Raw genomic sequence first — 17,478 nt, forward strand, 5'->3', positions numbered from 1 at the left:
CTAACTTCTTAACTTTGGGGACCGTAAAAGGAAACCAAACAAAAATGGCCTACTCTAACACAGGTCTGATGAGCGTTAAGGATGCAATTAGTTTTGTTTTTGGAGGGACTAACCGAAGGCGCCGTCTAAGAAGCATCTATCGCAGTAACGTAACCTAAGTTACTATTGATATGTGCGAGTCCCCCCTAAGATCCTGGGTTAGGATAAGGTCGAGATTTTCTGTTCGTTTACTTGTGTCAGACGTATGTTATAATTGGTGCAGGAAAGCTGACCTGTGTTTTTTGTTAGGGTCAGCAGAGCGGATTTTTTAGCATTATTGTCTTGTGCAAATTAGCGGACCAGTTCGAAACGGGTTCAAGCGCATTGTTTAGCGTTATGCGATCCTCGTGGGAGTTGATTTCGTTATATAGTATGCAGTCACGGGCGAAAGCGTTAGGTTCACGGCAATTGTTATGGGTAAGTCATAATTAAATATACAAAAAAGCAAAGGGGCTAGGAGGCTACCTTGAGGTACTCCAGAAGTTACTGCTGCTATTGAGGTCGTTTTATTGTTTATCTCCACGTACTGTGTCCAATCAGAGACGTAATCTTTATACCATCCAATACCTGAGCAATTTTCTATAGCTGACTTAAGTTTTCTAGTCAAGTTTTTTGGCGGCACACGATCGAAAGCTTTACAGAAGTCTAATAAAATGAAGTCTACTTGTTTTTGGTTATCAATGCTAGGGGAGAAGTCGTGTATCAGTTCAGCTAGCTGAGTTACCGTCGACAGCCCTCTCCAAAACCCATGTTGAGACGAAGACATATAGTGTCTCCGTTCGAGGTAAATAGTTAAATGTTAAGCAATTATGTGTTCCGAAATTATGCATACCGGACATGTTATTGTAATTGGTGTTAAGTTTGGGTGATCGTTATTGTTTTGGGATTTAGGTATTGGGATAATGTTTGCTTTTTTTATACAATGGAACAGCACATGTCAGGAGTGATTTGTCGAAAATAACGCTAAATACTTTCCTATTCACTCGGCATACCTTCTTGGAAACTGGTGTGTTATCTTGTCATGGCCAGGGCTTTTTCTGACATCAAGGCTTAGCAAAAGATTTAGTACGCCTGCTTCAGTTATAGTGACTGGTTCAAGTTGGGTTTCGTTGCAGGATTAAGAATGAGGCAGTTTGCCGTCATCGATAGTGAAATCAGATGTAAAGAAGGTATACAAGGATTCAGCTGTTATGAGGATCGGTCCTGTGGATGGTTTCGCGGTACGTTTTTTTAGTGCGAGTTTTTATAAAAGCTCGCAATGACGTTTTTGAAACTGTGACCTTTTGTGCTTCTCGATCTTCGATTTCATGTCTGCAATGGCAGTACAAAGAACTTTTCTAGATAGTCATGGCTGGTTCTTCAGCACTTTCTTAAGTTTTTTTAACCCTCCGTTTAGCCTGGGTCACATTTCTTGACATCCGTGGGTTATGCCTATTGGTTGTTTGTTTTTTTCTGGCACGCAGTTTTAAATGCAGTGCGGTACAATGTTCTTCAATCATTGCCACAGTATTTCTATGTCGATACAGGGTTGATCTGAAGAATACAGAAAAGACCCGAACTGGAAGAAAAGATAATCAATTATGGTTCTATGGTCACCGTTATCAAAATCAGGAAATGTGGTTTGTGCGATCGAATCAGTTTTTATGGTTTGAGTGAGGGTGGTACATAAAATTAATTGGTGTTCTGATATACCAGTCAATATTTTTATTTTCGAGTCATGTGGTGGGAAGCGATTGCTTGTAAAAACCAGACGGTGATTTTACCCTCGCAGACGTGTCGGTTCCTTCACGATCTGACTAAGGTTAAGATACATATCGAGAAGTATTTCCGAGCATGCGCAGTCGCAGTGCAGTGTTGCCCAGTTAATGCCCGGCGGATTAATATCTCCCAACAGGGCAACCCTTGCCCCAGCCACATGGTTCAGCATGTAGCCGCGGAGAGGTTGCAAGCTATCTGTCCCAGAACTGAGGCTTCGATTAACACTCCGTACCACAACAGTGCATGAAGCAAGTATAAGTTTGCAGAACATTCCCTCTACATCAAATGCTCCAGGCATAATATTGAAAGGTACCTTTTGGTTAATAAGGATGGTCAATCCTCTGCCTCGCTTTCCTCTCTCTTCGCGTACGATAACATATCCGGGTGGTGCTGTTTCAAAATCCATGACATCGTGCATTCGCAAGGTTTTTATTATTGTTAAAAAGTCTGGTTTTATGGCACGGAGCAACGATTCCACAGCACCTGATTTATTTAAAACGCTTCTCGTGTTTACATTTGCGAACACTGTTTATTGGCACGTTGGTTTGGACGCAGAGGGTGTAGTGCCATTACCTCGCCTTCCGTGTTTTCTTCAACCAAAGAAGCACTCGAATCAGTGCGTAAGACAACTTTGTGAGTTTTTCCTTCATCCGACTGATACCAGACGTGGTTTGCCCGGAGCTCATCATACGCTAATGAGACTTGGTCCCTAGACTCCTTATTTGCTTTTACACAGTTCCATAATGTTTTTCGTATGTCCCGAACACGTACCGAAAAGTCTCCACTAACAGATAAGTCTGATATTTTTAAGTTGTGACAATTTTTCAACACTCTAGTTTTGTTACGAAACTCGAGGAGCTTCAGAAATACCTGGCATGTTCTGGATGCGGCACTTTTCCCTGGCCTAGGTATTCTTGCAATACCAACAGGACCAATCTCGAGCTTGTCTTTGAAGACCGTTTAATTCAAAGTTTCTTCTAGGGTGGAAATATCCTCATTTTGTATTTTTTATAGTCCATATATGATTAAGTTCCATCTGCGAGAATGGTTTTCTTACTCGTCCACCTTCAGTACGAGGGCAGACGCAACTTTTCACACAGCTGGAAATTTTCGTGCTCAGAACTTCAAGGCTTTTTTTTAACAATTCAAGTTAGTCTCTTTTTTACTTCCTTAATGTCCCCGGCAATCAGCTCTAACTTTTCTAACAGCTCTTCTATTTTGGGTCCGGGGTTGGTTTCACGTCGCCAGCAACCAGCAACAACTCGGTAAAGTACAAAACCAGTTTATGAATGCATGAACACAACAGCCTTGGGCACGGCGGCACGACTATGAATTGATTATCGGAATGGAAGCATTTGCTATAACGTTTTCTAACCTACTTAAAAAATCCGAATGGGTTTCCACCCACATGCCGGCAGGGCTGCCATGACATAGCTGCCGTGCCCAGTATCAATCTAGGAATTTGCTATGCAGTGTTCCTATTACTCATCCGTGTAATCTAATGCACAGGGTGTTGAATCTGTGGGAAGCACTTGGTATCAAGGGACCCTTAATAAAAGCACATACCCCATGAGGCTTCAGCCTAACGGAATAGCGGAGTATGTCTACAATACGGTAAGGCTCACTTCCCAATACCTCAGGCAACAGCCTCGTAGGTGCTGTTTCATTATTTTAAACGTGTCGAAGCGCAAAACGTTGTCCTAACACAATTATTCTCATATTACACGGCGTTTCTGCTGTCTGAAAGTACATTGGCATTGCCCCTTTACCTAATGAGGCAATTTTTAGGCATGCGAGGTTTAAACCTAGGCTACAATTTTTTACTTCAAGTTGAGTAAGTTTGTCACATTTAGCTATATATCTTTTTCGTAGAGCAGGTGGTGATCGTTGGACAGTATGAAGGAAACACTTTTCCAATCTGTCAAAGCAGCAAATCGGTCAACCCATCGCATTACTTGGTCTCACTGTTTCTCAAGGTAAACAGCTGGCTGAGCTTGCGATTCCATTAAGTGTTTCTCTTTTACATTCATCTGTGCTAATACATAGACGTATTTCTTGTAAATTGTGCTTTGTAGCTTCTGAAATGACAAGTTGTAGTCCATTTGGCGGACAACACCAACCAACGCCTACACTTTGTTATTGTGATGTTACCCCTCAAGATATAGCATAGTATAAAGTAAACTGCTGTTTTTTTTTAACTTGATAGTAAAAGAATGTGAACAAACGGGTTCTTATTCCTACAAGGATATCAGCATTCAAGGCAGTAAAATACACACATAATTGCCTTATCCCAGGGGGAGTGGGATTCAGAACCGCAGGAGAGGCTCAACTCATGAATCTAACGTTCTGACGGCTGCATGCCTGCCATTACGGAAATATATCAGGCGCGTAGTAAAGCCGCATAGTCCAGGGAGAAAGAAAAACTTTATTGCGCGGCAGTCAGTTATCCTGGAATCGGCTAAGAACCCTTTGCCTCTGACAGTCTGTTCCGCTCGCTGAACGGCCGACTTGATCCGCTATGTCAGAGCTGCGCAATACGGTGTCCCATTGCTCTACACTAGCAATTTTGCGACCCATCGCTGTCGCCTGTGGACAGGACCATAGCATGTGTGCTAGTTCTGCCCTGTCCTCACACCGAAGGCACATTTGAGTATACTGCCCGTGGTAGCAGTGAATCTAACCTACGTGGTTGGAATACGAGTTCGTTTAAAGAAGTCGCCAAGGCACAGATTGAAGTTTACTGAGGCTAGGATGAGTTGGAGGAAAAGCGTACCCGCTATTGCCAGCACCAATGACTCATATGTCTCTAAAGGACACGAGCCGATCTCTTCCCGAGCAGCGAAGCGAATCAGCGCTGTGATCATCACCAGCTCGAAATAAAAATCCTCGAGCAACGTCACGCGCGTATTCGTTCCTGACCAAGCCGGAGTGTGCAGGTGCCCATATTAGATATATCTCGCCTGACGGCTCAGTATTGAAAATTCCAGTCCTTAGAATTGCGGACGCCTGTGAGGAGATGTGCCCCCTTGCGTATTTTATGATAGCGAGATTGAGTCGCTCACCACGGATTTATTTTTGCGGAGGCTGTCATTGCCATGGCCGCCTCTTCGCCACCTGCGGTTCACTCGTCCGGACCGATAAGGAACTAATGGAATTTCCCTGCCGGGTGACTACCACCAGGGCGACGGCAGCGCGACCCAGGTAACTGACCACGTCCACGTAAACTACGTCCTTCAATTTTCCGAATCGTTTATGCAGGGCTTTCTCTCTCTAAAGGGCATTTTTGTCGGCGTTCCATATTGTAGACCAAGTGTATGCATTCCGGGATCGCCAAATCTAATTTTTTTCGCGCACTTAGAAAATCAAGGGTCCCTTGTGTGTCGGTTTGCGGGCATTTGACTGCCACGGAACCCCGAAAATGCTTACCCGTCTGTCTCTAGCTAAGCCACCTCCAGTGAGCTAGCCTTTGACACTCTATTAGTTTACTGAAGGTGTTGAGGCCCTAGTGCTTCGAAACGCTCTGTCGGAGCAGTGACCGAGATGCCTAGGGCCTGCTTCTAGACCGTATAATGAGGGCATCAATGGTGAGTTCTTCGTCCTTTCTGAGGTGTAGGACATTTTTCACGTACGTTATCCTCCTGAGGACGAAAGCATTAACTAATCGCACGAGATTGCACACAGTACTCCTTCCTAGCGTAATGTCGGTAAGCGATTTGTGATATGAGTCACGGACGTTTTTTTTCTAGTGCGGGGAAGGTATCTCAGTTATGTCCATTGTTCTGTATTTGGAGACCGTGAACTCGTATACCATACCTTGTGGGGATGGGTTGCGTTCCATTCGCGAAGATATTCCCCTTGTAGCAGGACTGCAGTTCTCCTCCCAAAAAATCAGTTCTTATTCTAGCGGGGAGCAGATGAGGCCCCGGGACCTACGTACCGCCACACCACCTGAATGCCTTGCTGTAAAATTTCCTGAATGGGCCCGTCACTGCCTATGCTGACCGAAAGCGTGAAATCCTCCGAACAGAGAGCACGAAAATACCGTAAAGGCGTGTATAATATAGCGACAATAAAAGTGTGCCTTTATCCAAATTTATGCCCCCTTGAGTCACTTCGCCGATTGTGAAACTTAATCCATTACCCGACATTCACGTTTTACGAGTGTTCTAAACTCTCAAATAAAAAAAAGTTTTTTTGCGGTGCGAGATGGGTCATTTCAAGCGAAATGTCCCAGAGAGTTCGCTCGATCAGATCCAATTGTACCATAAATATTCACGGTTGATCACCTCCCTAAACTACTCATTCTCTTTGCGGATTTTTGGCAGGAACATTTGTCTCTCTTACAGCCATTTCAAAATCGCCGCGGTGATAAAAACCTACGTTGTGAAAAAAAAACAACCCAAAATAACCTACTACACATAGCGCGCTAAAATATTTCCAGGTGATAGAAAACGAAGCGCACTTCCTTTCTACACGGCATTGGGAGTTGCTAGTGCGTTTCAAAAAAGGCTTTGCGGTGAATTAATCTCGCATTTCTGAGCAATTTTACACATTTGTTTCAAGTATTCAAACTTCTGTAGAGGCAATGCAGCTGCATACGTTATTTTTATTGATTACGGTAAGTGCAGGTAAAAAATATTGTTGCCGGCAAGCTTGTAGTTTCAGCGCTATGAAGACATGAACATGGACAAATTTCAAAAATCGCCCATGTTCAGACGCTTATAGCGCAGTGTGGTGGTCCACGTAAAAGCGCAGGCTAAACCTTATTTCGAAGGCTTTGCAAAGAGAAACTATTTCAGAATGTTTAATCGGAGTACGTTTTTCTTTTAGGTGGGGAAATGATTTTTATCTTCAGCACCCACCACAAACCCAGACGGTGGGCCTTAAGTGCGCTTCACTGCAACGATGGGTCCTTCGCGGCAGCGCAGGTTGGGCGCCTTTTGGTTTCCACGCGGCTAGCTGCTGCAAAGGGGCGCAGCCGGCTGATATTACATTTCGGAAGGGCATCATCGGCAAACGATTCACTAGTTGCACACCCGTCACTCAAAGACGCATCATTTCTACCTGTGCCTGAAATTTTGATTGATCCCATTGGTATTGCCAAAATTATCTACTCTTTGAAACTTTGCTTAGCATCAGGTATCGACAATATAAATTCCAAGTTCCTAGAAAATACTAAAGTGTACTCATCTGTAATTTTGTGGAAAATATTCCAACACTCTCTTAGCACCGGTGAAATACGGGATGACTGGAAAGTAGGGAAGGTGGTGCCGATTCAGGAATTAGGTAATAAACTACTAATTAACAACTATCGCCCCATTTCTCTAACCAGCATTCCTTGCAAAATCCTCGAGCATATCATATCACCACAAATTGTAGCACATCTTGATTATAATTCATTTTTTCATCCATCTCAGCATGGTTTCCGCAAACATTATTGTTGTGAAACCCAACTGGGTTCCTTCACACACTGTGTAGTTAGCATTTTGGACCGGGATTGAACCGCTGTTTGTATATTCCTAGACTTCTCTAAGGCATTTGACAGGGTGTCGCATAAGCTTTTGTTTTTCAAATTAATTAAACTTAACCTAGATCCCAAAGTCCTTACTTGGCTGCGCAAGATTTTTAACCAATCGATCGCAATATGTTACAGTTAACCAATCTGATCCGCCTATGTCCAAGGTACTATCAGGTGTTCGGCAAGGTTCCGTGATCGGCCCACTCTGATTTCTAATTTATATAAACGACTTACCCGCTAAGCTTCACTCTTCAATTAATCTTTACGCCGATGATTGTGGCATATACTGCGAAATCTCGAACACTAATGACGCTAATTTACTTCAGAATGACCTTGATACCATCACCAGATGGTGAGAAGATTGTCTAATGAACCTCAACATTAATAAATGCAAAGTCATGCACGCATCGCGGAAGAGCTCTTCTGATGATGATGACGAACAAACGTTTATTATAGAGCAAAGGGTGGGGGGAAGAGGGTGTGGTCAGCCTCCTATGTCCAGGAGGCCGCGAGAGGACGCCGCCGTCACCGCCCGGTCGACCAGCATAGCTTGATCTTCACGGTCGGACCTGGTCAGCAACCTCTCCCACTTCTCACGGGAAGGCGTGGGGGTCAGGCGGGGAGGGAGGGGTGGAGAGTGCGGGCATTCAATGACAAGATGGAAAGTGTCTAGTGGGGTATTACATGGTTGACAGGTTTTCCGGTAGAGCGTAGGAGCAATGTGGTGAGGTCGTGTACACTTGTAATAGGTATCTGTTTGTAGGCGTCGCCAGGTGTATGCTTGGGCGTGCGTGAGGGAGGGGTGCGGCGGATAATATTTGTAGCGGAGGTGCCTGTAGTGGGTGAGAATCGCTTCAGTGGTGGTCACAGGTTCGGTGGTGATGTCTTCCGTGGCTGCCGATTCGGATGCTGAGGATACCCGGTTGTGGATCTCGCGGGCTGCAGCATGTGCTGCTTCATTCCCCAGCAGGCCGGTGTGAGCAGGGGTCCATATTATTGTGATTAATAGTTGAGGGGGGAGCTTTTGCAGAAGGAGAATAGCTGCGACAGGAGCTTGTCCACGCCGGTAGCGTAGGCATGCCTGGAGAGATTCCGTAACAATCGTGAGGGGGTGTTCACTGCGGTGCGTGGTAGTGGCGTGAGCTATTGCGATCGATTCAGCGGTAGGGGAGGAGATTCGACGATACGTGGCAGCAGTCATGGTGGTACCCGTAGAGTCGAGAGCCACAATTGTGGTGCGCCGGTCATGGTGAGTAGACGCAATATCTGTATATCGGACGTGTGGATCCCTGTCCAGTCTTCTTTGTAGCATTCGGACATGAGCTATTCTTCTGCTCATGTTATGACTTGGGTGCATGTGCTTCGGGATAGGAGCGATGTGAATACGTTGACGCAAATAAATGGGGATCGGATTGGGCGTATCCTGAGCTCTTGGGGTGTCATTTCCCAGAAGACCGAGCAGGTGTCGTCCTGTTGAAGTAAGTTGAAGGCGATGGATTTGGGCCGTGCGTTGTGCTTCAAGAAGCTCCGAAATAGTATTGTGAGTACCGATTCCAGGACTTTTTGTGTGGATGTAAAGGTGGGCAGATGAAGGGTCGTTTTGTAGGCTTTTTGTACTAATATATCAAAATTTCTCAATTCGGCGGGTTTGAGTGCAACATACAGCGTCCCATAGGTGATGCGGCTAAGTAGCAAAGCTTGTATGAGCTTGCAGGATTCATTCTCCCTTAGGCCTGCATGTTGGTGGCTTACACGTTTTATTAGATGGGTAATCTGGGCGCATGTTTTGTTCAGTTGAGGGATAAGGTCGGCACCAGAGCCATCGTGATGGAAAAGAACGCGGAGAATACGTAGAGTAGGCACTTGGGGGATAGACGTGTTTTGGATTTTCAGATTAGGATTCACTGGGGGTTCAGGAGGTCTACCTCGTGTGCGCGAGCGAAGCATCAGCACTGCAGACTTCTCGGCTTGGCAGCGAAGCCCTCGTGGTATGAGATACGCATTGATGGTGAAATTTATGGCTTGCTGTAGGGTGTCTTGTTGGGTTCCGACTGACCCTTGAGTTGTCCACAACGTGATGTCGTCGGCAAAGAAAACATGGTGAAGGTGCGGGATGTGGTCGAGCTCCACGATAGATGAAGTAAAACAATATTAAAGAGGAGGGGTGAAATGACGGAGCCTAGGGGTGTGCCGTGCGCAGGCATGTCAAAAAGGGGGGTCGAGTGCGGGCCGAGTCGAAGTGTGGCCGTTCGGTTGAGGAGGAAAGCCTTGACGTAGTTGAAGGTTCGATAGCCGCAGTGTGTAGTGGCAAGATTGTCCAGAATTGCAGAATGATAAACGTTATCGAATGCGCCCTGCACACCGAGAGTCATGATCATTTTGGGATGGCTGCGGCTAAGGGTTTGGATTACTTGCTCTTTGAGTTTTAGCAGCACGTCTTGAGTCGATAGTCCAGTACGAAAGCCAAACGTGGTGTTGGGATACTGTCCGGTTGTTTCAAGATGCGTGGTTAGACGTATATGAACCAAGTGCTCACAAATTTTGCCAACACAAGACGTAAGAGATATAGGTCGGAGATTGTTGAGTCCTACGGATTTGTGGGGTATAAGGTATGAGGGTGATATCCGATCTTTTCCACTGTTCAGGTAGAGTTCCGGTTTCCCAATGTTGATTGAAAAGGTCAAGAAGGGCTTGTATATTTTCGGCGTCGAGATTGCGGAGTAGTCGGTTAGTTATTCGATCGTGTCCAGGGGCACTCTTGCGTTTTAACATTTGCAGCACCTGATGGAGTTCTTCCATGGTGAACGGGGAGTCTAGCTCTGCGTTGTCATTTCTAGTATATCGCTTGGAATCATTTGATGGTGAGTATTGGGATTCGTGGCCAAAGATCTTCCGTCGAACTGATTGAAGGAGTTCCTCAGGTGATAAGTCTGAGGTTTGTACTAGGCGGTGAATTTGGTTTGAAGTAACGGTGCGCGTCTGTTCTTTGTCGATGAGAGAGGGCAGTATGTGCCATGTTTTCTTCGTGCTTAGCGTACCTTGAAGCTTGTTGCAGAAAAATTGTTTTGTTTCTGTGAAATGTTGGAGTAGTCTTGGGCTTGTTGGTTTAAGACAGCAATACGTTGCTTTAAGAGTTTATTGTGCTTTTGTTTACGCCACCGCCTAATAAGACTCTGTCTGGCTTCCCAAAGGTGGAGGAGATATGGGTCTGCAACAGGGTGTTCCGTCGTCAATGATATCGTTGTTCGAGTGCATCAATCCATGCGGCGAGATTGTCTTCCGGGGAAAGGAGAGGGGCGTTATCTTTGCGGAATATTTGCCAGTCGGTGCTTCGAGCTTGCCCGATTCGTATTGGATTAGTTTGGTAAGTTAGTCTGATGGAGATAATGGCATGATCACTGCCTAAGCGGTTGGCTTGGCACGTCCACTGTATTAGCGGGTAGTTCTTCGTAAGGGTGAGGTCCGGAATAGGGTCACGCGTTACGCTATTTCCGATGCGGGTAGGTTGAGTACGGTCGTTTTGGAGACAAAGACTATGAACGTGGATGGCTTTCTGTGGGCGCGTGCCTTTCTTGGAGTTTTGGTGGTGTCCCCATCCCATATGTGGAGCGTCTCTTGCTACTGTAATAGCTTTTTGGATGAGAATGTTGACATCGTTGAGTTGGTGGGTAGGTGGGCTATACACGTTGAGAATGAAGAGTGATGTTGAATTTGTTGTTGTCGGCAGGATTTCTACAAACGTGTTGGGGTTATCAGAGGTAATGATGTGAGTTAACACCGGGAGATGACCTTGTACAAAAGTAGCCATCCGGTGGTACGGGTCAGTTGTGAACGTTTGGTAGCCAATCAGCTTAGGTTGCAGGACATTCGTTTCTTGAAGGGCGACTACGTCTGCAGGATCAGATGCGAGGAACAGATCTAATTTTAATTACACTATTCAATATTCCCTGTTGGAATCAGCGAATTCGTATAAATATTCGGGTGTTCATATATCAAGCAACCTATCTTGGGAACAGCACAGTAACTACGTAACTGCTAACGCCAACTGAACAATTAGCTACCTACGAAGGAACTTTCGCAATAAACCATCATCGTTAAAACTACTCTTTTATAAAACATAATTAGACCAAAATTATAATACGCTGCCGCTATTTGAGACCCCGGTATTAATTTACTAACAAGCCCAGTTGAAGCGACACAAAATCGCTCGGCGCGTTTCACTTTAAGTAGTTATCACCGTACTGCAATCGTTTCCAATATGAAATCTACATTGTTATTACCAGATCTCTCGCTACGCCGCGAACTGATGAGCTTATGTTTGCTTCATTAAATTTACTATCATCCCACTTTACGCGATACCTTTCTGTCCAGTCCTTCCTACATTTCCCGACGCCTTGATCATCGCCACAAGATCAGACCATTCGCATGCGACACCAACACCTTTCATCACACATTTTTTCATCGCACGATAAGAAATCGGAACCCCCTTCCCGAACAACTAGTGTCACTACCTGATAATAAATTGTTTAAATCAGCCTTATCAGCTCACTTCTCTGTGTAAACTGCTTCAACCACCTTTGTGTACATTTACCATTCCATTTTGGCTGTTTATTGTTGCCCTGGCTGCTTTGTGTGTTTTTTTTTGTTACCGTTTTGCCGCTATGATATGGCTGTATGCATAATACGCTTATCATCGTATTACGTGCGCGCGTATTCTATTTGTTCATCTATTAATATCGCCCTTCTGTTTTGTTGTTGCGGTTTCTTTTGGCACCTTGGTGGTCCTTATTCTTCTGCGCGCGTATTTGCCTTTCAGTCGTGTAATCATTCATTCTGCTGTTGCACTTCTTTCTGCTGTGCCTTATGAGCCGTCATCACACCCACTCCTCTCTGTAACGCCCCACCCTGGCCTTGAGGGTACACAAAATAAATAAATAAATAAATAAATAAATAAATAAATAAATAAATAAATAAATAAATAATGATCAGTTGTTGGTGCTTTTTAATAAATTCTGCAATGCTGTGTTAATGCAGGTGATAAAAATGTAGTGAGAGATCAGCTGCTGGTTCAATCTTGTTGCATTTAAAAATCTGCAGTTTTCATCATGGTCGCCAACGTGGATTCCTTGCCTATTGGAAATTCTCAGTGCTGGTAACACTCAGTGCTGGTGAATTCTAAGCGCTCAGTAACACATGAGCCCAGCATCGAAAGTTGTTAGCGGGTATGGTACCAAGTTGGGGAAGGTCCGCCTACCTTTTAAAGTTGTCAACTCAAACTTTTCTGGGGCTTGCTCTGTTTTCCTCAACCATTTCTTCTGGAACACAGAGCATGTGCACGCATGTAAAAAACAGATGGGGTGTAACTATTTGTCCCTGGAGAGATCTCTGAAGACTGGCCCTGGCTTGCCAATGGCTTAACGGTGGGGCCAACCCCGTCGAAAAGGCTCTTTCTATGTGGCGCTGCAACAAAACTTCCAATCAGCCAATAAATTGGCAGATTGGATGACAAATTTTGACCATTTGCCATCTTCTTGTACTTTGGTGATGATGATGATCATCGTCATTACAGCGTACAGGTTCACTGCAGGCCGAAGGCCTCTCCCATTGAGTTCCAATACCTTGTTTTCTGTGCCCCATCGAAAAAAATATTGAATTTATCAGGGAGGAGGGAATAATTTACGAAGTTTTATTGCCTTACCCTAAAATGTTGCCAGAGTCGCTGTCGTGTACTCAAACACTACTAATTTACTTCAAACGATTTTACCCGGAGGCCCCGAGAATTCTGAATGATCGTGGTTGCGTATATAACCAGTGGCACAATCGTGGAGTGTCTTGAACGAGGAAGCGATAATTCTCGGCGAGGTCTGAAAAAATTATCTTCCCCTCATTTTTTGGCGGCTTTTTTTCTCTCATGGGAACTTCGTTTGCTGTTTGCTTGTAAAGTGGTACATCTCCAGATATTCTACAGCGCCTAAAAACTGTCTAGAAATTTGGAAGTGCTTGAAACTATTTTCTCTATTATGCAGCGAACACCTGCGAACCCAGTTTTCAACATGAAAATGCTCAAATTTGTCCATGTCTAGAGCGCTCTCCAGAATGCTCAGAAGGGCTGCTTTTCCGTGACACGCCAGACAGCTACGGCACATGCAGTCATGTTGCATACAATTGCTGATATCAGGTCTTCTTTAGTTTGCCTGAAGCCTACGACGAGTAGCATAGGTTTGAAGTTTTGGTGCTTTATGCCCACGCACACTGTGTGTACTAGAAAGGCCAGACAAAGTGCTGTGTGGTGGAAGCGGAACTGCGAACGAAGAGAATTCGCACTTTAAAAAGCCCGTTTTTTTTACTCGCCGTACAGTTCTCGCAAACTTAGCAAGAGCAATCACTTTTGGTAACGGCGTATTACGTGTTTTCTTCCCGGCAGACAGTACGAAACTGCCTCATAAAATATTGCTGAAAATTTCGCTTCTTCGCCGATGGGGCATCTTGTTTTTATTTTAGATGCGTCCTTGCTTCTAGTCCGCAAAGCTTCGCGCGGCTGTTGCCCCGAAGCGCGCAGCACAGTCGTATACCGTTTGCAAAAAAAAGTATTCCACGAACAAGTTACCCTTGCCCTCATAATTTAAAAGACTACGTGAAAGAACTACAAAAGATTAATAACACCCTTCGTTTCCCGCACCGCGGAAGAGCTGAGGGTGCTTGTGCAGCCACATTTACCAAGCCCACAAGGTCGAAAAAAATAAACGTGCGGTGTATCAACCTGCGCTACCTCCGCACCTGCTGGCTGATCCGCAGAGAAGCGGACTTGCGGCCCCGTGTCAGGGGCCACGGTGGGTGCTCTATATAAAAATTATTTTCTCCCTTAAAATAAAGATTACTCCTAATAAAATTTTCGAAAGAAGTCCCCTTTGTACACCCTTTCAAATGAGCCTAAGCCTGCATTTTTACGTGAAACGCCACACACAGCGCGACAAGCGTCTGAAGGTAGGCGTTTTTTGCAAACTTTTAAAAGTTCATGTTTTTATATCGCTGAAACTACCAGCTTCCCGACTCCCATATATTTCTTCCGCAATTACCGTCAGCAATTCAAACAATGTATCCAGCTGCATTGTCTTCATAAAAGTTTCAATATCTGTAAAAAATGTGTAAAAATCGCTCAGAAAGGCCACTTTGCTTCAACTCAACGCCTCTTTCGAAACACACAAGCAACTATCAATAACCCTATAGCAAGGTAGCTGGATTCTTTTTCTATTATCTAGAAATATTTCGCAGAGCTCGGTATATTATTTTATTTTTGCGAAGTTTTTTCGCAACGTAAAGTTTCGTCACCACCATGGTTTGCCAATGGCTGTAAGAGACAGAAAAAAGTTTCCTTTCAAAAATCGGGAAAGTGAATGAATGCTGTAGGGAAGTGATCAAAAATTAATTATTATAGTGTAATTCCAGATGGCCGACCGAGCTCTCTGGAACGTTAGGCTTGGATTGACCCAGGTACTTTGCTCAGATGATTGCAGTGTGAAGATACATTATGCGCCAAGAGATACATGATACACTGTGCGCCATTGTATGTCAAAAGCATCAGGATTTTCCCAGAAGTGAAAACTTTAAATTCATCGTGTCTGTTTTGGGGGGTTATTTTGTATAATGCTGCATTTGCCGACATCTCCAATTTTACTGAAGTGGTGTTTGTGTGTGTTGGTGTAACACTAAATCGATATGTAACTCGTAGGGAAGGAGCCAATCGCACAGATATTATGTGCTAAGAGGGAACGCAAAAAAGTGATGTAGAAGCAAACTGCGCCATGCTAAGAAATTTCTAAAACAACGAACGTCTACGTAACCACATCCGTATATACCGTAACAAAACTTGAGGTTTTAAAACAGAGTCACAAACAGCGCAGGAACGAGACGACAGGAAGATCACACATACACGGCGTACACAAATAGCGCCGTGTTTGTGTGATCCTCCTTTCGTCTCGTTCCTGGGCTGTTTGTGACTCAATTATGTACCAAGTGGTCCGCCTACACTCAGTTTTAAAACACTCTGAAGTGGAGGTATCTTGGTATGTTCCCCATATGGAGCACTGTGGCCGATAATGAAACCTTAGTATAATAAAAAATAACAGTGCTGCGTATACGAAAAATGATAGCATTTGAGCGAGGAAAATAACCTTATTGAAATTGAAGGCGTCATCTCCACGGCGAAAAGACAGCGAAGCATTAGGCACCGTAAAATAATTTATTTGAGTGTATGTAACACGGTTTTACTTGCAGAGTGAAAACAACGCTTAGCTAGGTACGTTCCGGTATGAAAAAAAATTTTAAAGTATTCTTTTAGGTGGATGTCAACACAATAAATGCATATACCTTCTACCATCCTAAGTATAAAGTTCTGTGCAAAAGTATTACGTGTATCTGCCACTGCAAGGTCTTTTATATTACCGCAACTCCACCGTAAGACGATCTTAAAAGGATCATGAATGCAGAGTACAACTTCGTTCGTTCTAAAGAACTAGCCTTTGTCACCTAGTCAGCTCCACTCCACTCGAAAATCACGTTTCAAACGAAGAAAAGCACCACATATGTAAAAACATTCAAATTGCGCTCTTCCGGGACGTGGTTTGGCAGGAGGGACGTAATATAGGCCAGAAATCAAAAACAGGTTGCCTTCACTAACGAAACGCCTGGGGAGGGGAAAACAATTTACACCATCTTCCCGCGAGGGGAACCATGGGGTAGATGCGACGCATCGGGGGTCGCCGTTGCGTTTTTGTTATGTTAGCAATGTCAGCGTGTGGATTGCTGTTGTTGTGTATCCTATTTACGCAGCATGTTCACCCCCGATGCGTCGCATCTACCCCATGGTTCCCCTCGCGGGAAGATTGTGTAAATTTTTAACCGGGAGCAAGCTGCGCGCTAACGCACAGCTGGCACGGCGACGGGAGCGAGTGCAGCCGAGCGCAAGCTGCGCGCTGACCGCGCTGACGCACAGATGGCGCTGCGGTGAGAGCGGCAGAGCGCGCAGGTGCTGCGGCGAGGAGAATGGGGGACGGATGCGGACTACGCCGCGACAACGCGGGACAAGGCTAGGTAAAGAGATGAGTTGCATCTAAAAGCCTGCAGGGCACAAGTGTATTCAAAGAATGTGAGTCTATCTCGTGCCACGCGTCGCTCGCTGATTGGGCGCCGAAGAAGCAACGGTTGGAGAAGCAATCCGGCGCTTGCTTTGTGAGTGATGCTCGCTCTTTCGCTGAACGGGATTTAGCCAAATTGCATGCCCCATCTGCCCCACTTCGGCGTAGTGGCAGGTGTCAACGCAAGCGTAGTGCAAAGCCCGCGCCTCGTCCTGGTGGCTCGTCCTCGGTGATGAACGAGTCCGCGGCACAAAATGTATTCCTTTTCTTGCTTTGACCGACCACCCGACCCAATTAGGCGTAGCGTCGAGAGCTGGCGGGTATTTCAGTGGAACGCAAATTGTAAGCCCTATACAAACATCTTCTGCTTGTGCTTGATGACGATTTCTGAAGCCGACAGGGATTGTTCTACAAAACAAACATCTTCTGCTTGTGCTTGATGACGATTTCTGAAGCCGACAGGGACTGTTCTACAAATCTTTAAATCATTCTACTTCTTTTGAAGCGGTTTTATTCATAATACACTTTTCTTTTCTAGCACGAGGCGTTGGAACACGGGTGTCCCGCTGTCTTAGCACTGTCACCACAAGAGATGACGACGACAGGAGACGCAGAAAGCCCAAGCCCCTGAAGGGATTCGCCTATAAAACGTCACTATAAGTGTGTTGACTTGACATTAGCATTCCAGTGATACGATCAAACTGAACTAGAGGTCCCAATGCAATCGCCCTTTCGTGCTCCTCGGTGGTAGTTCAGGAGGAGGAGGAAACAACTTTATTGGGAAAACACCTGCTGCGGGGACGCGGCCTAGGACGTCGTGATAGCTGGGCCCCTGTCAAGGCTTACTTGCGCGTCCTCTGTTGGAGGAGCACTTTCAGGCCGTTGACGGTTCAGGGCAGCCACCACCAGCTGGACGGCCTGGAGTTGTGAGTTGTAATTGACATCTCTCGCTGCTGCTGTAAGCTGCGGCGGGAGCGTGGTGCCTTTCGCTTCTTCTGGATGAGTTCGGCAGTCCCATAAGACATGGGC

The sequence above is a fragment of the Haemaphysalis longicornis genome, unplaced genomic scaffold (genome assembly GCF_048455015.1).
Source record: "Haemaphysalis longicornis isolate Haplotype H1 unplaced genomic scaffold, Haemaphysalis longicornis Haplotype H1 scaffold_10, whole genome shotgun sequence".
Classification (NCBI taxonomy): domain Eukaryota; kingdom Metazoa; phylum Arthropoda; class Arachnida; order Ixodida; family Ixodidae; genus Haemaphysalis; species Haemaphysalis longicornis.